Source organism: Rhinoderma darwinii, chromosome 5 (assembly GCF_050947455.1).
Source record: "Rhinoderma darwinii isolate aRhiDar2 chromosome 5, aRhiDar2.hap1, whole genome shotgun sequence".
NCBI lineage: Eukaryota > Metazoa > Chordata > Amphibia > Anura > Rhinodermatidae > Rhinoderma > Rhinoderma darwinii.
This window is the reverse complement of record NC_134691.1, coordinates 213,232,158-213,255,006: the sequence shown is the minus strand read 5'-3', so window position 1 is coordinate 213,255,006 and position 22,849 is coordinate 213,232,158. Positions and strand designations below refer to the sequence as shown.

The window sequence follows — 22,849 nt, the reverse complement described above, 5'->3', positions numbered from 1 at the left end:
AATTGGCAGTGCAAGTGGGAATCTCTACTTTTTTGGAATGGGGATTTTTTGCCACAATTGTAAAGAGTATGGGCATGAGAAGGAGAATTGTGGAAAAATAATTTGTACCAAATGTTTTAAGGAAGGTCATAAGTATAATGATTGTGAGAAGGGCAAAGTGTGTAACATGTGTAGAGAAGAAGGGCATGTGTTTAAAAATTGTCCAAAAAAAAGTAAAAGTGAAGCAAAGGAGGAGAGTAAGAAGACCGTTAAAAGAAAGGAAGAGAAAGTTACCCCACAAAAAGAGGATAAACCACAGAAAAAGGGAGGAGCGGGGAAAAGTGTTGAGGTTAAAAAAAGTGATGAAACAAAAAGGAGGAAAATTGTGGAACAAAATGTAGTTTCAGATGAAGATAGAGCAGAAAGAGATAAACTAGTGAAAGACGTGGAGGGATTAAGAGATAAAATTAATTTTGAGAAGGTTCGGAGGCGGGTACGAACCTGTTTAAGAGGGAATATACCAGATTTTCTGGAGAGATATAAAGTACGAACCTGGTTGGCATGTATTGTAAATTTGGAATGGGACGGTCAAGATCTTCGAGAACATCTTGTGGATATGCTTGGTGTAATCGCTGTAAGAAACGGTTTGTTTTATTAATTTTACTTTAAAAAAAAAAAAAAAAAAGAGAGAGAAATAAAAATTATATTTGGTTTTTTCATAATGATGATCAAGTCTTTAAATTTGAAGTTTAAAATTTAACTCGAGACGGATCTGAGTGGAAACCTTAAAAAAAAAAAAAAAAAAAAAAAAAAAAATCTGTTCTTATCAGTCCTTGTAAGGATAGATAGCTCGGAGAACCACTGGGGGCTATAAACACTAGCTTAGCGATCCAAGAGCGTTCCAGACGAAGCCGGCGACGAACTGCGGAGAAGAACCACCGAAGACGAAGATCCAGAAGGGAGAAGCCGCCATCGGGGAAGAAGCTCCGGGAGATCGCTGCCGGGAAGAAGGAGAACTGCGACAGAGACCTTCGGAGAAGAGCCGCTGCTGAAGGGGATCTTTGAAGAAGCTCGGCCGCAGAAGAAGCTCGACGAGGAACCGCTGCGGAAGAAATTTCGTGGAAGAACCTCGGCCAGCAAGGAGAAGATTTGCATAGCTCCGCCCCCTTCGGGAAAGAGCTATCGAAGATCCTCCCCAAGCGACAGGAACAGCTGGAAGAAGCCATGGCCTCAACCAGCAACCCTGCCACCCAGAAGAAGAAGGCTGATGGACCAGGTGAGCCGACCCAGGCCAGGACATCTCCTCCTGAAGCCTCCTCAAGCCAACAGGCCACCAGGAAGCCGAACCAGGCTGCTCCAACCCTGGAGCCCTGGATGAAGCAGACGGTGGCCCTGAAGCTGAAGGAGGTGGACGGGAGAGTGCCGGACATGACGGAAGAAGTGTTCTGCCAGAAGATGCTCCTGGACCAGGGCTTCGCTAAGCCGGAGACCATCAGCATCCAGGCCTTCATGACCGGGATGTTCTTCGTGACCTTCGCTTCGATCAACATCTGCAGAAGGTACTGGGAGATGGTGAAAGCGGCGAGGCCTGAATCCCCTTTCTCTCGCTTTGTGGGCAACTGCCCTGTCCAAAGAGAGGAAAGGCGGGTGACGGTCTCAATGCGGAACCCACACACCCCCGGCAAAGACATCACCACGCTCCTGAAGCGGTTCTGCACAGTGGTGAGGGAACCCACCCACATCCTGAACGGACTCGGCTTCTGGACTGGCAAGTGGTCGGTAATCGTCCGACTGAACAAGGATTCGAGCGCGGAAGACGGCCTCCAGCACCTGCCCCAGTCATTCTCGCTGGGCAACTCCTACGGCCTCATCTACTACCCGGACATGCCGCAGATCTGCAGGAGATGCAGCAAGAAGGGTCATTCGGTGAAGGACTGCAAGGAGGACGCCTGCAAGAACTGCCGGGTAACAGGACACGAGACCAAAGACTGCCCGAAACGGACAATGTGCAACCTCTGCGGACAAGCAGCCCACTCCTACAAGGACTGCCCGAAGAGGGATCGATCCTGGGCAACTGTAGCGGCGAAAGCTCCGGCCAGAGGGAACCCCGCCCCAACCAGAGCTCCAGCGGCGCAGAAGACCGGGAATAAGAAGGATGGTAAGAAGACGACAGTCCCTCCCCCCCGCCTCCCGGCCCTCCCTCGCCCTACCCTTCCCACCCTCCCTCGCCCGGCCCTCCCCACCCCCCCGTCCCCAACCCCTGTCACCCCCACTGAGGCTCTCACCTTCTCCTACCCACCCATCTCAGTGGTCCTGTCACCTGCACCTCTCCCAACCCAGCCTCCCTTCTCCCCAGCTCCAGCAGCACTAACATCTTCCCCTCCAGCTGCTGGAGTCCTCTCCCTGGAGGATTTTCCCCCTCTTGTCTCCTCAGGTGCCATCCAGAGGAAGAGAAAGGTGAGGGACAGCCCAGCTGCTGAGTCCTCAAAGCGACAAGTCGTGGAAATCTGCGAAGATTCCCTTGCGCAGCAGGAGGAAATGGAGCAGATGGTGGAGGAACTCGTGTCTGAACCTGAGGTCATCGACTTCACAACAGACATCCAGGTGGCTACAATCCTGGAACAATTTTTGTCAGAGGGCCTGCTGGATCTTTCGGACCAGCCAGGAGAGGAGGATCCGCCCGACCGGACTGGTAACTAAGGTGTATCGTTTGCACTAACCTTCTTTATTCTCCCCCATGGCTGCTAAACTTAACATCTTTAGCCTCAATGTGAGGAGTGTTAGAGATAGGACTAGATGTCAGATGGTGCTAACTTTTCTTTCCAAGCAGTCGAGTGATGTATTTATGCTGCAGGAATGTACTCTCCCCTCTTCCAGGTCATACCATCATCTGGCCAGGCAGTGGACCCATGGCCCGTCCTACTGGTCTGGTGGGGGCGACTGTAAGTCTGCAGGGGTTGCCATCCTGATTAGGGGAAGCGTATTTACTGTTGACTCTGTCCAGGAGCTCGCCTGCGGCCGCTTGTTGGTCGTAGACGGTTCCTGGGCAGGAGAGCCGATTAGGCTCATCAACGTGTACGCTCCCCCTATGAAGGCTGAGCGCCTGGAACTATTCCAGACCCTGCGGACCCAGCTCGCCACCACTAGGGCAGTGGTGATGGCCGGGGACTTCAACTACCCCATCGAAGAGGATGGACGAAGTTCCGGCACTTCAATCAAACTGGATGTCAGTTCCAAACTGCTTATCGAGATGGTAACCGAAGCATCCTTGCAGGACGTTGTGGGCTCCATGGGGATCGGCTCTGTGAACTATTCATGGAGCCGACCCGATGGCTCACTTCGTTCTCGGATTGACTTTGTGTTCACCTCCCGGGCAGTCAAGCAGCATGGGCACTCCATGGTCCCCTGCTTCTTCTCTGACCACAGGGCCATTCTCTTCCAGGGTGCCATCGGCCACGGTTTTCCTCCCGGCCCTGGCTCCTGGAAGCTGAATTGTGCCCTGCTGGAAAGAGAGGAGGTACTGGCGGAACTTAGAGACGCCTATATTGTTTGGAGGAATGATAAAGTTTTCTTTGACAAAACCTGTGACTGGTGGGAATATGTTAAAGTTGAATTTCGTTGTTTCTTTCAGGCAAAAAGTCGTCAACAGGCGTGTGAGAGGAAGAGAGACTTCAGAGAGATGCAGCGTCAGCTTCGATCCCTGCAAGACCTCCTTCAATGCGGCTGGGACGTCAGGAAGGAGCTGGAGGAAGCCAAAAAGGGCCTGAAAAGGCACTTTGAGGAGGAATCCAAGCGAATTGTCTTTCGTTCCAAGGTGGAGAACCTGGAGAAGGGTGAGAAATGTAACTCGTTCTTTTTCAGGAAACTCCATGCCGGCCACACGCCCCTGAAGGAACTCCGAGATGAGACCGGAAACATGCATTCTGGGAAGAAGGAGGTGATGGGAGTCGTCACAGACTACTACCGAAGCCTCTACTCCCGGAAAACCACTGACCCCGAAGCCGCCGATAAATTCCTGTCAGGTATCACTAATCATCTTGATCCTGCAGGTACGGAGGCTATGGATGTACCCTTGACGGTGGAGGAACTGCTCTCTGCCGCTAAATCCTTCAGACCCGGCAGGACCCCGGGCAGTGATGGTCTCCCAGCAGAGCTCTATGTAGCGCTGGGGGACTTGATCTGTCCGGACCTGCTGGAGCTCTATGAGGAGATGGTGGTGGAGGGTAGAATGCCACCGTCCTTGAGAGAAGGCATGATCACGATCTTGTATAAGCGGAAGGGGGAGAGATGTGACCTGAAAAACTGGCGTCCCATCTCTCTCCTGAACGTGGACTACAAGATCCTCGCCAAAGTATTGACCAACAGACTGAAGGTTGTCATCGGACAGATCATCGGATCGGACCAAACCTGCGGCATTCCTGGCCGTAGGGTGGCCGACAGTCTTGCCCTGGTGAGGGACACGGTGCATTACATGCAAAGCCGCCGTACACACGCGGCCCTGGTCAGTCTGGATCAGGAGAAGGCTTTTGACCGGGTCTCTCACGAATTCATGGGTAAGGCTCTGCGTAGGCTGCGGCTTGGCAGGTTGTTCTGTTTGTATGTTAACCTGATGTATTGCGACATTTACAGCTCGGTGCTGGTGAACGGCTGGAAGACTGACCCCTTTCCTGTATCGTCGGGGGTTAGACAAGGCTGTCCTCTTTCACCTCTCCTTTTTGTTTGTGTTATAGAGCTCTTCGCAGAGGCTATCCGGCAGAATGGAGAGATCAGAGGGATCACCGCACCAGGTCCAGGACACTTCGAGGTCAAATGCTCGCTGTACATGGACGACGTGACCGTCTTCTGCGCTGACCAGAGTTCGGTGACTGCACTCGTCCAGACCTGCGAGGAGTTCGGACGCACTTCAGGGGCAAAAGTCAACTGCGGGAAGTCGGAAGCCATGCTCTTCGGAAAGTGGTACCTGCCTTCTCCTGCCTCCTTCCCGTTTACTATCAAGCCGGACTTCATCAAAATTCTGGGAGTCTGGTTCGGTAAGGAAGGTGCAGCCCTAAAGTCGTGGGAAGAACGCTTGGCCAAAGTCAACCAAAGGATCGGACTGTGGAGCCTCAGACAACTCACTATTGAGGGCAAAACAATGGTCCTGCGTAACGAAGTCTTGCCTGTGCTACAATACACTGCACAGGCATGGCCCCCTCTTGCCACCGTCTCGAGGGCCATTACCAGGACTGTGTTTCGCTTCATCTGGGGCTCGAAAATGGACAGAGTAAAGCGGACTGTTATGTACAAGGAGCCCCGCAAAGGTGGGAAGGGTATACCCGACATTCCCACTCTGCTGCGGATCGCTTTTGTATGTGACTGTGTTCGTAGGACTCTGAGGACAGCAAACGGCTCTGCGGGCAAGGCCATGTCCCGCTACTTCCTCCTTCCCCTCTGGCGAGGTTTTGGCTGGGACAAGTGGGACAGCTCCTTCCCTTACAACTGGCACGCTCCCTGGTTCTACGGAGATGTCGTCCGGTTTGTGAGGGAGCATCAACTGGAGGGTCTTAAGCCCGACTTGTGGAAACCTAAGACGATCCACAAGCACATCAGAGCAAAGGACTCACTGGAGTCTGTTCCAGGGCTTCATGCCGACACGTTGGAGACTGTTTGGACTAACGTGTCATCTGGCAGGTTGACCAACGGGCACAAGGACATTTCATGGATGGCCATCCAGGGAGGACTGCCTCTTAGGTCATTCATGCATGCCCGCAACCTGTGCAAGACCCGGTACTGCCCCAGGTGCCCCTTCACGGAGGAAACATCTTTGCACATTTTCTGGCAGTGCCCCTTTGCACAGGGTCTGTTGAAAGCCTTGGAACATGAACTCAAGGACTCAGTACCCAGGAACAGACTGTCGTACCGCTCGGTACTTTATGGACTATTTCCTGGGAATACCACGGATGGAGCAATCCAGGAAGCCTGGCGCCTTATGAACTGCTTTAAGGACGCTATATGGTTTGCCAGGAACCGTCTGATTTTGCGGAGAGAGAGTGTGTCCGTCCAGGACTGCCGCAGGCTGATCCACAGCCTGCTCAGAGACTATTCCACCTGGGACAGCCCGGACGTCGATGAGGAAGAGGACTGATACTCCCCTTCCCCCCACTCTCCCTTCTTGTGTGTTGTCTTTCAATAAAGCTTCGGGCCTGTGATTTCCCCCTTCCCTATCCCCTCCTACCCACTCCCCTATCCCATCACTTGTCTGTAATGCTTTGTTGTTTGGCGTTAGTGAATGCAAGAATGTTAGTGTAGCATGTGGTGTAATGTATAGCATAGGCTAGCCTGTACTGTGTATTATACTGTCATGTTATGTTTGACGACTGTTATTATTTATTATTTGCTGCTTCATGGCTTGCGCTGCGTCGCAGTAATGTTTGTATGATGACGATTGATTGTCAATAAAGCAATTTTCAATCAAAAAATCTGTTCTTATCAGTTTAATATCTGATACGTCCCCTATCTGGGGACCATATATTAAATGGATTTTTAGAACAGGGAGATGGAAATAGAGCTTGCTCTGTCCACTCCACGCATTGACCTGGTATTGCAGTATTTCCAGGACCGGTGCACCCTTTCCTTATGTGTTGACTAAAATCAGATTCCAAAAGTGTTTTTTCTCTTTGCCATTGTTTCTGTCTTTCTGAAGGGATCTCCCCTTTTAATCCCATTATTTCAACACCTGTTGGACAATGCATGAGTGATAATGAGCTCATTGATTAAATGCAATTAATGAATAGATTGCCACCTCTTGTTTTGTGTCGTCTGTGTGTCTGTGTTTCCGGCATTTCACATTGGAACAGCTCATTCACCTTCCTTGTCTTCTCTCCGCCCTCCCTTTTAGGTAAGTTAAAGAGCTGCACCTGAGCCAGCCACTGATTGATTGATTGATTGATTGATTGATTGATTGATTGATTGATGCAGCACAACAGTCAAATAGTGGAGTGGAGTAGGGGAACAGCAAACAGCCAATAAAGCAGCCCGCCCGCTCGCCTGCCCGCCACAATGGACCTACCTGTGTACACTAGATGGATGTGATGGAATGTACTGTCGTCCCTACATTTCAAGAAGAAGTAAGAATTGCAGTTGCAACAAAGCCTTGCTTGCCTACAAAGAGAGCAGCAATTTGGATTTGTTACTATGTTACCTAGAAGAATAACAAACTGTGCAAGGATGGAGGTTGTAGGAGCAAGGAGAACAAGTTGTCTGTAAAGTTGGTGGATGCCTATTTTCCATTTTGCAGTCCCTTGTCTCCCTCTTGTGGCCTCCTGGAGGCAAATAAATGTGCAAAAAAAAGACAGCCTGGCGGCCGGCTGTTGCAGTGTTGCCCTCTCAGGCAACACTGAGTGACTGACTGAGCCTCACCGTCTTATATAAAGTTCAGACGGAACTTTGCACGTGTCATAGTGGAGCCCTCAGGATTCCAGAGCCAGCTTTCTGACATCATAATGGGGCCTCAGAGATAAAAGCCTGGGCCCAGGCAGTGTTGGTCAGTGCTGCTCAGCAGGCAGCACCGGACTGGACTGGATTAAAGCTGATACAAGGTGTGAAGGAACAAGGGGTGGCTGTGGGCATGCACTTGCTGCCGCTGCCAGTGTTTATCTGCATGGCAGGAGGGCATTTGGGCGTTGCCAGGAAGGCGTTTTTATGTAGATTCCTCCTCTTTCAGCACTGCATTGTGGTGCAAGCAAAAGAAGCAAATCCTGTGTAGCTTCCTCTCCGGCCTTTATTCACCTCCCGCTTAGTAGCTGTAAATGTGTGTGAGCCTGCAGGGCCCCATGGAATTGCCTAGGAGTAGGCTGAATCAATCGCTGCAAGGGGTGAACAGCAGTATTAGGCAGGCTCGGTCAACGCCCGGCCCATTCGGGTTATCGCTTCTCGGCCTTTTGGCTAAGATCAAGTGTAGTACCTGCTCAAGCTGAGGTTAGTAATCATCCCTGCCGGTGGTTGATGGGCCATCGTAGGGGGATGACAGAACGCCGAGGTGAGGGCAGGGAACCACAACGGTCATCGCTCTGGTGTACGCATTTGGTTTAAAGGTACCATTTGTAGGTGACCAGGCGACCGCCGGATCGAGGTCAGGAGGTCGGGTAGTATGAAAGCCCGAGTTGCTATGTGCCCCAGGGCTGGTGACCCTGGGGTGCCCTAACTCACTGGGGGTGGGATCCCACTGAGTGAAGGCACACTTGCACGCACTCTTCTTTCACACTTCTAAGCACACACCTTTTTTCTCCCGGCCTTCTGGCTGGGAGATGAGGAATTTTTTATACCTGGCGGATGTCCAGGCTGTATCACAGCGCACATCCACTTATTTAATTTTGTTTTTCACTGTGTGTTTGTCACGTTTGTCACAAGGATTTTGGGATGCGGTGCCCTTTTGGGACCCTCCTGAGGTCTAGGGGGAAAATGTGTGGCCTTCTGGTTCCTTTTTCCCCTGCAACCCGGCCTCCCTTCTTCGGAGGGGAGGTGCAACTAGGATGCAGGCTCCTAGGTGGACACTGGGGTGGCAGCCCAGGTAGAAGCCTAGGAGTGTGTTTGGGTCTCCCTAAGCCTCGGCGAGGGGGGACCATCGATCCTTGATCCTCTAGGCCTATGGTTTGGAGGGTCAGGGAATGGTTATGCGGGGCCTCTCTCTTTTAAGAGAAGGGCTGCGATAGACCGCATCCTTGTGCACTTTTTGTGTGGCACCTCTGCACTTTTTATGCACTTGGGTGATAGAAAGCACGACTCGGGCTTTCAATAAAAAATAAAATAAAAAAATCTGTTCTTATCAGTTTAATATCTGATACGTCCCCTATCTGGGGACCATATATTAAATGGATTTTTAGAACAGGGAGATGGAAATAGAGCTTGCTCTGTCCACTCCACGCATTGACCTGGTATTGCAGTATTTCCAGGACCGGTGCACCCTTTCCTTATGTGTTGACTAAAATCAGATTCCAAAAGTGTTTTTTCTCTTTGCCATTGTTTCTGTCTTTCTGAAGGGATCTCCCCTTTTAATCCCATTATTTCAACACCTGTTGGACAATGCATGAGTGATAATGAGCTCATTGATTAAATGCAATTAATGAATAGATTGCCACCTCTTGTTTTGTGTCGTCTGTGTGTCTGTGTTTCCGGCATTTCACATTGGAACAGCTCATTCACCTTCCTTGTCTTCTCTCCGCCCTCCCTTTTAGGTAAGTTAAAGAGCTGCACCTGAGCCAGCCACTGATTGATTGATTGATTGATTGATTGATTGATTGATTGATTGATGCAGCACAACAGTCAAATAGTGGAGTGGAGTAGGGGAACAGCAAACAGCCAATAAAGCAGCCCGCCCGCTCGCCTGCCCGCCACAATGGACCTACCTGTGTACACTAGATGGATGTGATGGAATGTACTGTCGTCCCTACATTTCAAGAAGAAGTAAGAATTGCAGTTGCAACAAAGCCTTGCTTGCCTACAAAGAGAGCAGCAATTTGGATTTGTTACTATGTTACCTAGAAGAATAACAAACTGTGCAAGGATGGAGGTTGTAGGAGCAAGGAGAACAAGTTGTCTGTAAAGTTGGTGGATGCCTATTTTCCATTTTGCAGTCCCTTGTCTCCCTCTTGTGGCCTCCTGGAGGCAAATAAATGTGCAAAAAAAAGACAGCCTGGCGGCCGGCTGTTGCAGTGTTGCCCTCTCAGGCAACACTGAGTGACTGACTGAGCCTCACCGTCTTATATAAAGTTCAGACGGAACTTTGCACGTGTCATAGTGGAGCCCTCAGGATTCCAGAGCCAGCTTTCTGACATCATAATGGGGCCTCAGAGATAAAAGCCTGGGCCCAGGCAGTGTTGGTCAGTGCTGCTCAGCAGGCAGCACCGGACTGGACTGGATTAAAGCTGATACAAGGTGTGAAGGAACAAGGGGTGGCTGTGGGCATGCACTTGCTGCCGCTGCCAGTGTTTATCTGCATGGCAGGAGGGCATTTGGGCGTTGCCAGGAAGGCGTTTTTATGTAGATTCCTCCTCTTTCAGCACTGCATTGTGGTGCAAGCAAAAGAAGCAAATCCTGTGTAGCTTCCTCTCCGGCCTTTATTCACCTCCCGCTTAGTAGCTGTAAATGTGTGTGAGCCTGCAGGGCCCCATGGAATTGCCTAGGAGTAGGCTGAATCAATCGCTGCAAGGGGTGAACAGCAGTATTAGGCAGGCTCGGTCAACGCCCGGCCCATTCGGGTTATCGCTTCTCGGCCTTTTGGCTCAGATCAGGTTTATTGCCTGGTCTGGGCCGGGGGTTCGGTCTTTCGTGGAGTCCTCTCCGACGTTTTTGGGAGCGATCATCGTGCCGTTGGGCATTCCTCATCAAGATGGCAGCTGTGCGGAATACAATTCGTTTTGTGGTGAATGAGCAGAGGAGAGAAGAAGTGGATACTGGGCACATCATTGAGAACATCCTTCTGGACCTGGCTGGAGTCACATTGGTAGAGGTATTCTGTATCCAAGCTTTCAGCAATATTGCTACGTATGACGTATCCTTTTTTGAGGCCGCCTACTGTCTAAATGTTTTTCAGTTGCTCAAGGAGAAACATATGCATGAGGCTTTAAAATCTATTGAAGTGCTACCTCTTTTCTCAGCAGTGGAGAAATGTATTACCATCCACATGTATAACCCATTTCTGGATAGAAGGCTGGTCAGGGCCTTTTTAGCTCACTACTGTACCCATGTTAGAGGAGGTGTGGAGCAGAAGAACCTATGGGGAGTTTTTAATGGTGATATCAAGTACTGGGTCAGGCTGAAACCTGACTCCAGCTGTATTGGAGGAGTGATGAATCCTCCCGCTAATTTTTCCATTGGTGGGAACAAGGGATATCTTTACTACCAAGATATGCCATCATTTTGCAGATCATGTTTTTCCTACGGGCATACTAAAGATGCATGTAAAGGCAAGGTTTGCAGAAATTGCAAGGAAACAGGACATGAGGTTAGTGCATGCATTTCCCCATCCAGGTGTGATATTTGTGGTTTGCCTGGTCATACCTGTAGAAAATGCCCAAAGGTGTTTCCCTTCTTAGGGCAAGAGAGAAGGACATGGGGCAGACAGGTGAGAACAACAAGTTCCCTTGCTGCCTCTTCTGATGTAATTTCAGAGCCTGCTGGCAGTGTTTCTGTGGCTGCTTCTCAGGACCCTGGGAAAGCTGGATTAGGAGAGGTTCTAACCTCACATACTGACAGCATGGAGTTGGGTGTGGTCCCTCCTGCAGAGCCAACTGTTGATGAGACACCTGTGGTTATACCTATGGAAGGTGAAGACACAGCGCCACCTAGTGGGTGTGCATACCCTGATAATGGTGCAAGTATGCAAATTTTGTCTTTCTCTAGCCCAGAGTCAAAAACGGAAGACTCAGCTAAAGTGGAGTGGTCAATATCGGAGGAGGACGAGAAGGAGGCCAGGATGCCTAGTGCCACTAGTGCGGAAATTTTCCACAAAGTTGTCTCAAAAAGGGGGAAATCTGGAAAGGCGGTGAAGAGACTGAAGATAGGTTTGTTGGAAGATTCTGCTCATGCAAATCCTTTCTCATTGCTGGACAGTGACTCTAGTTGTAGCCCTAAGTCATCTGAGGTGGCCTCAGAAGTACCCAGCTCTCCTGGGGAAGGTTTCCTCAGTGAAGTCAATGTGGCAAATCTGGAAAGAGCAATGTATTTCCCTGGGACGTGATATGTTCTGGCTATTTCATGGCTTGCTTTTCCACTAACCATACTATGCCCGCATGTCTTTGAGATTAAAGATTGTCTCACAAAATGTACGGGTGTTCTCCTCTGCTCACAAGCGTGCTGCAGTCCTGGACTTTTTGGCCTCTAAGGGCAGTGACATTGTTTGCGTACAAGAATGTGGTTTATCAAAAATGCCTAGGAAAGAAGAATGGAAGTTTGGGGAAGCAATTTGGTCCTTTTCTTCCACAAATAGGAATGATGGAATTGGTATTCTCTTCAAAAATAATGAGTTTGTCATCAAACAGACTCAAATCATTCAGGAAGGAAGATGTGTCTGTGTGTTACTATCCTATAAGGGATGGCAGTTTAGGCTTATCAATATCTATGGCCATGCTGTGAAATCTGATAGGTTGGCACTTTTTGATAGTTTAAAATTTTTTCTACATGGTAAAGTTCCTGTTATTATTGTCGGTGATATTAACTGTATCCTGGAGAAGCAGGCCCGAGCTGGATCCACAGAGTCTAATGTGGACGCTACCGGAAGTTTGTGGAATCAAATTTTGCAGGACTTTGCTTTGCAGGACGCTGTCACCAGGAAACCAGGTCCATTTACGTACCATGCCGATGACGGAAGAACGGATTCTCGTCTGGATTTTTTCTTTTTTTCTACTTCAGCAATGAAATGTGTAGATTATGCGCAGGAGAGAGTGTGGTTTTCAGATCACGAGTGTTTGTTGGGGGTTTTTGTTATAAATAATTTCTTTTATGGTAGAGGGGTATGGAAGATGAATGTTAGTTTTCTGAGTGATGAAAGGGTAAAAACTAGGTTTGGGAAAAAATATGGGTTTTGGGTTAGGAAGAAAAGTTCTTTCTCTAATGTGTGTGAATGGTGGGTATGGGTGAAAAAAAAGATTGGTGGGTTTTTTAGACAGATAGGGTATAGAAGAGCGAGAAGGAAAAGATTGCAATATTCACGCTTTAATATGCGGATGACGTTCCTTCAACAATGTAAAAATTTGGGTATGGATGTAAGACACGATTTGGAAAAAACAAAAAAAGATATTAAGGAGTGGTTCCGAGAGAAAGGGAAAGAAATTATATTTAGGTCTAAGGTGGAGGTTAGAGATAATCACGAGAAGTGCACTAGATTTTTCTTTAAAAAAATGTGTGGTGGGAAAAGTGGTATGAATGTGTTATTGGATAAGGATGATAAAGAGGTGTTTGGTAAGGATGTGATTGATGTGGTGTCTGATTTTTATAAACAACTGTATGATGTGAAGAAGTGTGATATGGGTGACGATGATGAGTTTTTGGATATTGTGTGTAATTTTGTTCCTGAAAGTGAATGTGCGTTTTTGCTTGGTGAGATTATGGATGGTGAAGTAAAGGATGTGGTGGGAAGTATGGCCAAAAATAAGTCTCCAGGGATCGATGGAATACCAGCTGATTTCTATGGGAAATATTGGGATATAATTGGGAAGGATGTTATTGATGTTATGAGAGTGTTGTTTTCTGGGACGAATATGTGTGATGTGATGAAGAAGGGTATGGTAGTTCTGTTGCATAAAAAAGGAGATAAGAGACGGTTAGAAAACTGGCGACCAATTACTTTGCTGAATACGGATTATAAAATTTTTGCCAAGCTGATTGCGAATCGTATGAGAGATGTGATTGGGTGTGTAATTGATGAGGATCAGGTATGTGCGGTACCGAAAAGGAAATTGCATGAGAACGTGGCGTTGGTGCGGGACATGCTTGAGGATTGTAAGGGTCGGAATAAGAAGGTGATTGTGTGTGCGTTAGATTTTGAGAAAGCGTTTGATCGTGTGGCGCATGTGTTTTTGTTCAAAGTGTTAGAGAGAATGGGTTTTCCGGTTCAGTTTGTGAGTTTGTTGAAGAAATTATACGCGAATGCAAAGAGTTGTGTGCAGGTGAATGGGTTTTTTTCAGAATCATTTAGTATTATGTCTGGTGTGCGACAGGGTTGTCCGTTGTCTCCCATCCTTTTTATTTGTGCGATTGAACCATTGTTGCAAATGATTAGAAATGATAAGGTTGTGAAAGGTTTGGTGGTGCCCGGGTGTGATGGAAAGCGTGTGAAAGCTTTGGGATATATGGATGATATTTGTGTATTGTGTGATTCAGTGTATGATATGTCCAGAGTGAAGTTGATTGTAAATATGTTTTGTATTGCGTCTGCTTTTAAAATAAATTGGGGTAAGAGCAAATTTAAAATTTTTTTCAGTAATGAGCGAGTGTGTGATTCTGATATGGAACAGGTGAATGGTGTGAGAATTTTGGGTATTGTGTTTGATGATGAGCTGAAAGGGAAAGAAAGTTGGGATGAGTTAGGTGGTAGGATTGTGCGAAAGTTGGAAATGTGGAGAATGAGGGATCTTTCTTTTTCGGGGAAGGTTTTAATTGTCAAAAGTATTATTCTACCTATGATTTTATATGTTGCTCTGGTTTTTCCTCCTGCTGTTGCTATGTTAAAAAAAGTGAATAGAGTTTTGTTCCTTTTTCTATGGGGGAGCGGGATTGAGAAGGCAAGGAGAGAAATTCTAATGAAAAGCAGACGTAATGGAGGCCTTGATTTCCCAAATTTGGAGATTTTCATTGGAATCAATTGTGTACGTTTTTTTGTAGAGCTTTTATTTAAGGAATCCAAGGCTTCCAGAATGTCTAAGTATCTAGCTGGAACGGTGATTCAGCGTCTAAGTTGGGAAAAACGAAATTTATGTAAACCAATTGCTTTCCAGTGCACGGGGTGGTATTTGTATGTAGAAAAATTTATCAAAAAGTTCCAGCTAGAGGATGTAAGAATGGAGAGATTTTTGAGAGAAAAGAATGTTGTGAGAAGTATGTGTATGAATAATGTGATGTGTTCTGTAAATGGTTTGAATTCGATGGAGTCTAAGTCTGTGTGGAAGAAGATTGTTACGTATGATGTGTCAAATAAGCAGAAAGATTTGTTATGGATGTCGGTACATGGAGTGTTGCCTGTAAGGAGTGTTCAGAAAAGAAGAGGTTTGGTTGCGTCTGAAAGGTGTCCGAGAGAAGGTTGTGGGGATGATGAGGATGTGAGTCATGTGTTTTGGTCGTGTAAGCATGCAAAGGATGTTTGGAAAAAGTTGAGTGGGTTGTGTGAAGAATTGACTGGTTTGAAGGTTTTGACGTATGAAATTGTCTTGTTTGGTTTGTGTAGTTTGGGTAGTGAAAAGGATAGAGTGTTGTGGATTTTTCTGACTTGTGTGAAAGAAGTATTGTGGAATACGAGGAATTTGAATGTGTATAAAAGAGAAGTATTTGAGATGGAGGATGTGGTTAGTATGGTATTGGCTAAATTGTATTTTTATTATAAATGGGATCTAGAAAGAGGTATGGATGCGGAAGGGATATGGCGAATGTTAAAATGGAGGTATTTAGTTTGAGGAATTTTGTTTGATTTATCTTGTATTTGATGGAAAAATAAAATAATGAACCAGAGTGATGAGATTTTTTGAAAAATAGAGAGGTGGTTTGAACAACTACAGTTCTCGGTTTTATTCAAAAAAACCTGAATGGTTTAATAAAAAAAAAAAAAAATAAAAAAAAAAAAAAAAAAAATCTGTTCTTATCAGTTTAATATCTGATACGTCCCCTATCTGGGGACCATATATTAAATGGATTTTTAGAACAGGGAGATGGAGATAGAGCTTGCTCTGTCCACTCCACGCATTGACCTGGTATTGCAGTATTTCCAGGACCGGTGCACCCTTTCCTTATGTGTTGACTAAAATCAGATTCCAAAAGTGTTTTTTCTCTTTGCCATTGTTTCTGTCTTTCTGAAGGGATCTCCCCTTTTAATCCCATTATTTCAACACCTGTTGGACAATGCATGAGTGATAATGAGCTCATTGATTAAATGCAATTAATGAATAGATTGCCACCTCTTGTTTTGTGTCGTCTGTGTGTCTGTGTTTCCGGCATTTCACATTGGAACAGCTCATTCACCTTCCTTGTCTTCTCTCCGCCCTCCCTTTTAGGTAAGTTAAAGAGCTGCACCTGAGCCAGCCACTGATTGATTGATTGATTGATTGATTGATTGATTGATTGATGCAGCACAACAGTCAAATAGTGGAGTGGAGTAGGGGAACAGCAAACAGCCAATAAAGCAGCCCGCCCGCTCGCCTGCCCGCCACAATGGACCTACCTGTGTACACTAGATGGATGTGATGGAATGTACTGTCGTCCCTACATTTCAAGAAGAAGTAAGAATTGCAGTTGCAACAAAGCCTTGCTTGCCTACAAAGAGAGCAGCAATTTGGATTTGTTACTATGTTACCTAGAAGAATAACAAACTGTGCAAGGATGGAGGTTGTAGGAGCAAGGAGAACAAGTTGTCTGTAAAGTTGGTGGATGCCTATTTTCCATTTTGCAGTCCCTTGTCTCCCTCTTGTGGCCTCCTGGAGGCAAATAAATGTGCAAAAAAAAGACAGCCTGGCGGCCGGCTGTTGCAGTGTTGCCCTCTCAGGCAACACTGAGTGACTGACTGAGCCTCACCGTCTTATATAAAGTTCAGACGGAACTTTGCACGTGTCATAGTGGAGCCCTCAGGATTCCAGAGCCAGCTTTCTGACATCATAATGGGGCCTCAGAGATAAAAGCCTGGGCCCAGGCAGTGTTGGTCAGTGCTGCTCAGCAGGCAGCACCGGACTGGACTGGATTAAAGCTGATACAAGGTGTGAAGGAACAAGGGGTGGCTGTGGGCATGCACTTGCTGCCGCTGCCAGTGTTTATCTGCATGGCAGGAGGGCATTTGGGCGTTGCCAGGAAGGCGTTTTTATGTAGATTCCTCCTCTTTCAGCACTGCATTGTGGTGCAAGCAAAAGAAGCAAATCCTGTGTAGCTTCCTCTCCGGCCTTTATTCACCTCCAGCTTAGTAGCTGTAAATGTGTGTGAGCCTGCAGGGCCCCATGGAATTGCCTAGGAGTAGGCTGAATCAATCGCTGCAAGGGGTGAACAGCAGTATTAGGCAGGCTCGGTCAACGCCCGGCCCATTCGGGTTATCGCTTCTCGGCCTTCTGGCTGAGATCAAGTGTAGTTCTGATTACTTGTAGTCAGTGCTGCCTGGTCTTGGTTAGGAGGTGCTCAGGTACCCTCTCTCTCGGCCTCGGGGGATCGTCCAGGTTCGCCTGGACTTCACCCCCGTGCTGCTATTTGGGAGAGAGGCTTAGTCCTGAGCAACGAGTTGCGATCCACATATCCCCCGTGTAGGCTTCGGCCGAAAAGGGGAAAAGCTGCGTAGACGTTACGTCACCAACGGGTGGCGTAACTTTCCTTGAAAACCCCTCACCATGGACGAAAGTCCTGGTGAGATACCGGCGTATGCCCGGATAAAGAATACAATCCGTGTAATTGTATCAGAAGAGAAGGCGACGACCTGCGGCCTGAAGTTCTTGGTGGAGACCGTGCTTGTTGGCATTTTCAACATTCAGAAGCGGGAGATATTGGCGGTACAAGACTATCCTAGGAGAAGAACATACGACATAACTTTTGTACAGAATGGAGTGTTCCAAGATCTGCTGGCGGCATACATGGTAAAAAACGATCCGAGACTGGACGGTATTGAATTTTACGAACATGTGTTGGACATCACTAAGATGATTGTGATAAAAATGTACTGCCCGTTTGCTGATTTAAAAGATGTGATGTCCTTTTTATCCCCCTATTTCAAAAGTGTAAAATGTATTGGCAAAATAATGAACGAAGTTGGAGTTTGGACGTCAAAGTGGAGATTTTTAGTAACTTGTTATAGAGATGCCAATACAGCAGGGGGGATAATGTTGCCGCCAGCACGCTTTAAATTAGGTGATATGGCAGGAGATCTTTTTTATACAGGAATGCCTCCATTCTGTAGAAAATGTCAAAAGTACGGTCACACCAAAGAGTTCTGCGAAAGCACCTGTAGGAACTGTGGCAGCTCTGAGCACGAGGCCAAAACTTGCCCTCTGGGGAAAAGGTGTCGTTTTTGCAGCCGAGTTGGTCATCTATATGCTACTTGTCCCCACAGATCGGAATAACCCGAGGTCCGGCCGAGGCGTCCAGAGCAGCCAGCAGGCCAGATCGCCCCCGCACAAGGAGAGGAACCAAGAGGTGAAGAGGCAGATGACATGGACACCTCCAGCAGACCCCCCCAAACAGGTGACCCAAAGGAGCAAAGGCGGTTTAAGAGAAGAGCCAGTGATCAGCGGACGAAAAAGCCCCCTCAGGAAACGGAGGAGATGGGTAGTTCGGATGAAGCTGATCCGCCTGGGCCGCAGGAGGTGCTGGGTCAGCCTGTACCTGAGGCAGAGGACCCGGGCGGAGCGGCAGCAAGGACTAAAAGGCGTAGGGCGTACTCAGAGGTGGCAGCGGGGGTGCCGATGGGAGTACCTGCTAGAGCGAAAGCAGGGAAACCAGTTGACGCGCCCCCGGAAGCACCAGCTGAAGGTCTCCCCCCTTCTCGCCAGTTGGGGGAGACAAGCATAGCTGCCTCTGAGGTGACAGAAGTCCCGGAAACGGCCGCGAGTGCGTTTCCTGCCCCTATCGTAGGGGAGGAGGCTGCCATACAATATGCTCCAGAAACCTTGCCCGTGGAGTCCATCTGGGACCCATTTGCGATAAGTGCCTCAGGTATGGCGGGGGGTCAGCTGTCTGACATGAGTTCCTCTCCAATCTCCTCAAGTTATACAGTCGGTTTGAAGTCGGAGGGCGATGAGAGCTCGAGTGAGGTCTCTGGTAACGCCGAGGACTGCTGAGGCCACCTCGGGTAAGATTACATAAGACTGTCTCTTTTCCCTTTTCCTCATGGCAGAGTTAGGTGGCATTTCCTTAAATGTTAGGAGCGTGCATTCCAAGACGAGAAGAGCTGCCCTGTTTGATTATCTTTCTATTTTTTCCGCCACCGTTTTTTTCCTACAGGAATGCTGTATCCCACATCGCACGAACTACAACAAATATAAGGAAGACTGGAGACTCGGACCTTCAGTGTGGTCCGGGTCTAACGATTCCAGAGCCGCAGGTGTCGCCATTTTATTTAAAGGGAACGTTTTAATTGACAGTTTTAATGAAATTTTACCAGGTAGAATTTTATTGGTCAAAGCTTTTATAGACGGTATTAGATGGCAGTTTTTAAATTTTTATGGGTCCTCGGACAAGAATGAAAGAGCTAGAATGCTAGAGATTTTACCCCTTTTTTTAAACGATTCAGAGCCACTTGTTTTAGCGGGTGATTTTAATTGTATTTTAAAGGGGGAACGCCGGTTCTCTAACTCAGTAAGCAGGAATTATGACAAAACCTCCTCATTATTAAAAGATATAGTTACTGATTTTAAACTTACTGATGTTTTTAAGAAATGTAACAGCAATTTATCTGCAGAGGCCGGCGTCACCTGGAGCAATGTGAACTGTAGCTCCAGGATCGATTTTATATTCTGCTCTTATCAAGTACTGCCTTTTAAATGTGATCTTAATCCCAATGTTTTATCTGATCATAAATTATTGTATTTTAAAGTTAAAAATGATATTGGGAAAAATACTGTCAAAAAAGCCTGGAAAATGAACGTTTCCCTTTTAGATGATCCGCAAATTTTATCTGATTTTATTACCTTTTATAAGGGCTGCAGACGGGTAAGACATCCAAATATGTCCATAGTCTCATGGTGGGAGAAAATAAAAATAAAAATAAGAGACTTTTTCATAAAAATCGGAAGGAGAAAAGCAAAAGAAAAACAGGATTTTTTTGCTAATTTGAATACCCGGCTGCAGACCCAATACAAGTTCAGAGAACAGGGTATGCAGGTGGAGGAGGAGATTATGGAGATTAGGAAGGAGATCTCCCAGTGCCTGGAGCAGAGAGGTAAGGAAATTGTCTTTCGCTCAAAAATGAAACACCTCGAGGAAAATGAGACCTGCTCCAGGTACTTTTTTAAGAAAATTAATGATAAGCATACCCTGTTAGACAATGTTGATGGAGATACAAACACTGACAATATTTTAAAAAAGGTACACAGATTTTATGCGGATCTTTTTAATATAAAGCTTGTTAATGTTGATTTGATGAACGACTCATTGAAGGAGGTTGACGCTGTTTTAAATCCTGTCTCCAAAGATTTTTTATTACAGGATATTACGGAACAGGAGATTTTAGATACCATCAAGAGTTTTAAAACAGGTAAAGTCCCTGGCCCTGATGGTATACCCATAGAGTTTTATGTCACATTTTATGGAGTTTTAAAAGAGGATCTCTATTCCCTTTTTACTCAAGTTTTTAGAACAAAAGCCCTCCCGGGGTCCTGGAAGAAAGGTGAGGTGTCCCTGCTTTATAAAAAGGGGGACAAAACAGATATTAAAAACTGGAGGCCTATCACCTTACTAAACGCAGACTATAAAATAATGGCCAAGATTTGCGCGAATAGACTAAAGGCTGTTATAGAGAAAATCGTCCACTCCAACCAAGTCTGTGGGATACCTGGGAGGAGCATATGGGACAATTTAAACCTTTTAAAAGATGCTATTGGTGATACGAAGGAGAGAAAAGGCAGATTGGCGGTTTTATCCATAGATTTCGAGAAAGCCTTTGATAGAGTATCACATTTTTATCTTTTTAAGGTTTTAGAAAAGATGGGTATACCAGAAGGTTTTTTACAGTCTCTGAAGGCCTTTTATGAAAATTGTACGAGCAAGATTTTAGTAAAGGGTTTTAAGACACAGGACGTCCTTTTAAACTCCGGAGTGAAGCAGGGGTGTCCCTTGTCCCCACTACTTTTTATATGTGCGATCGAGCCTCTACTCTGCAGATTGAGGAATGACAGGCAGATATGTGGAGTCCCCCTGCCGGGCGGGGGGGGACTAGAGGCAAAAGTGGTGGGGTACATGGATGATGTCGCGGTCCTGTGCAGGGACGCCCCGTCACTGCAAAAAGCATTACAACAGATATACCAATTTTGCTGCTCCTCCGGTTTTAAAGTCAATTTTAATAAAAGTAATATTTTAAATATTGGCAATATGATTTTACAGGACATTCCAGTCCCTGTGTCGGAGTCTGTACAGATTTTAGGGGTCTCCTTCAATGAGTCAAACAATGGTTTTATCAGTTGGGACTTGGTGGCACAAAAAGTTAATAAGAAAATTTGTTTATGGAATCTTAGAAAACTGACAATGGAGGGAAAAATTTTAATCACAAAAATGGTGATTTTACCAATTTTATTATATCTAAGTATGGTTTTCCCTCCCCCTGATATTTTATTAAAAAAGATTACCAAGGCATGTTTTACATTTTTATGGAATTCTAGGATGGAGAAGCTCAGGAGAGAAAAAGTGATGTTACCAAAGCTAATGGGTGGTAAAGATTTTCCAAATATAAAAGCATTTCTTTTAATCCATTTTTTTACACTGTGTCTTAATACTGTTTTTAAGGAACACTACTGGTCTTATTTTATCCGTTTTAACACTGGCTATTTTATGAGGAGGTACGGATGGTTCTCTACGGTTTTAAGCTCGCCATATGCTTTTAACCTGCCAGACCAGTATAAGATTTTAGAAAAAATAGTGAACCTTTTTAACCTAAAAGACAAAAGAATAGAAGATGTAAAAAATAGTAAATATGTTTTAAAGGAAATAAAAGAAAATGTTTTAATAGCCCCCATTAGCAATTTTAATGAAAACAAATGCAAAATTATCTGGAGCATGGTTAATGCTAAATTCATTTTTAATTCACAGAAGGATCTGGCCTGGAGCTGCGCCCACGAGTGTCTTCCATGCCGGGCATTCCAGCATCGAAGGGGACTGACCAACTCGGCTGCGTGTCCAAGGGGAGGATGCCGCGATGACGAGACAGTCTTACATCTCTTTTGGCAATGTTATTTTTCACAACTAATATGGACAAAAATCCTCCCCTTGATGAAGAAGATAACCGGAATAAAAAGAATTACAAGTGAAGGCGTATTTTACGGATGTCTGGAGTGCCCAACAAGGACTCAGAAAATTATGGCATGGAAGATTACTAACTGCGTTAAAGCAGCTCTGTGGGCGGCCAGGAATATTCTTTTATTCAAACATGAAATTTTATCTGTGAATGATATTTTAGGAATTTGTTTTTATGAAATGCACAAGTATTATCTTTTAGACAAAAAATTCTCTCCTGTTTTAAGTAGAAAATGGTTTTTTAGCGAATGGAATTCTATAATATGATGCCACCAAGTGCCCTTTTATAAATTGTATGATTTTAATCTGACAATTTGTATTTATTTTTTAACCATTGTTGTAAAATGTGAATCCCTGTAAAAATGTTGAAAAATGTTAATTTATTGTAAAACCTGAAAAATTTTAAATAAACGGTTACCCCCAAAGTTGGGGTAGTCAACTTAAAAAAAATCTGTTCTTATCAGTTTAATATCTGATACGTCCCCTATCTGGGGACCATATATTAAATGGATTTTTAGAACAGGGAGATGGAAATAGAGCTTGCTCTGTCCACTCCACGCATTGACCTGGTATTGCAGTATTTCCAGGACCGGTGCACCCTTTCCTTATGTGTTGACTAAAATCAGATTCCAAAAGTGTTTTTTCTCTTTGCCATTGTTTCTGTCTTTCTGAAGGGATCTCCCCTTTTAATCCCATTATTTCAACACCTGTTGGACAATGCATGAGTGATAATGAGCTCATTGATTAAATGCAATTAATGAATAGATTGCCACCTCTTGTTTTGTGTCGTCTGTGTGTCTGTGTTTCCGGCATTTCACATTGGAACAGCTCATTCACCTTCCTTGTCTTCTCTCCGCCCTCCCTTTTAGGTAAGTTAAAGAGCTGCACCTGAGCCAGCCACTGATTGATTGATTGATTGATTGATTGATTGATGCAGCACAACAGTCAAATAGTGGAGTGGAGTAGGGGAACAGCAAACAGCCAATAAAGCAGCCCGCCCGCTCGCCTGCCCGCCACAATGGACCTACCTGTGTACACTAGATGGATGTGATGGAATGTACTGTCGTCCCTATGCAGCATCCCAGAAGATACCCTTCTGGTTCCCTGTTATTTGTATGTCATGCATTCGATGTGTTTTACATGTCTTTATTATTTTTCACACAGTGTGCTGTTCACCAGCTGAAGAGAAGGATGAAGGTATCAGTGGGGAGCC

The 22,849-nt window shown here is 46.0% G+C and overlaps 3 non-coding genes and 2 pseudogenes across 3 annotated transcripts; all 5 read left to right on the top strand.

The window, feature by feature from the left end:
• The first annotated feature begins 6,402 nt into the window (after window positions 1-6,402).
• LOC142653799 (U2 spliceosomal RNA) lies at window positions 6,403-6,590 on the top strand. The gene has a single exon (XR_012848664.1). It is a non-coding gene; the product is annotated as a U2 spliceosomal RNA (small nuclear RNA).
• A 1,292-nt stretch (window positions 6,591-7,882) lies between these two features.
• On the top strand, window positions 7,883-7,952 carry LOC142654664 (U2 spliceosomal RNA; annotated as a pseudogene).
• Window positions 7,953-8,739: 787 nt separating this feature from the next.
• LOC142654059 (U2 spliceosomal RNA) lies at window positions 8,740-8,925 on the top strand. The gene has a single exon (XR_012848853.1). It is a non-coding gene; the product is annotated as a U2 spliceosomal RNA (small nuclear RNA).
• Window positions 8,926-15,251: 6,326 nt separating this feature from the next.
• Window positions 15,252-15,450, top strand: LOC142654296 (U2 spliceosomal RNA). Its single transcript, XR_012848984.1, has one exon. It is a non-coding gene; the product is annotated as a U2 spliceosomal RNA (small nuclear RNA).
• A 6,608-nt stretch (window positions 15,451-22,058) lies between these two features.
• On the top strand, window positions 22,059-22,239 carry LOC142654094 (U2 spliceosomal RNA; annotated as a pseudogene).
• Window positions 22,240-22,849: the final 610 nt, after the last annotated feature.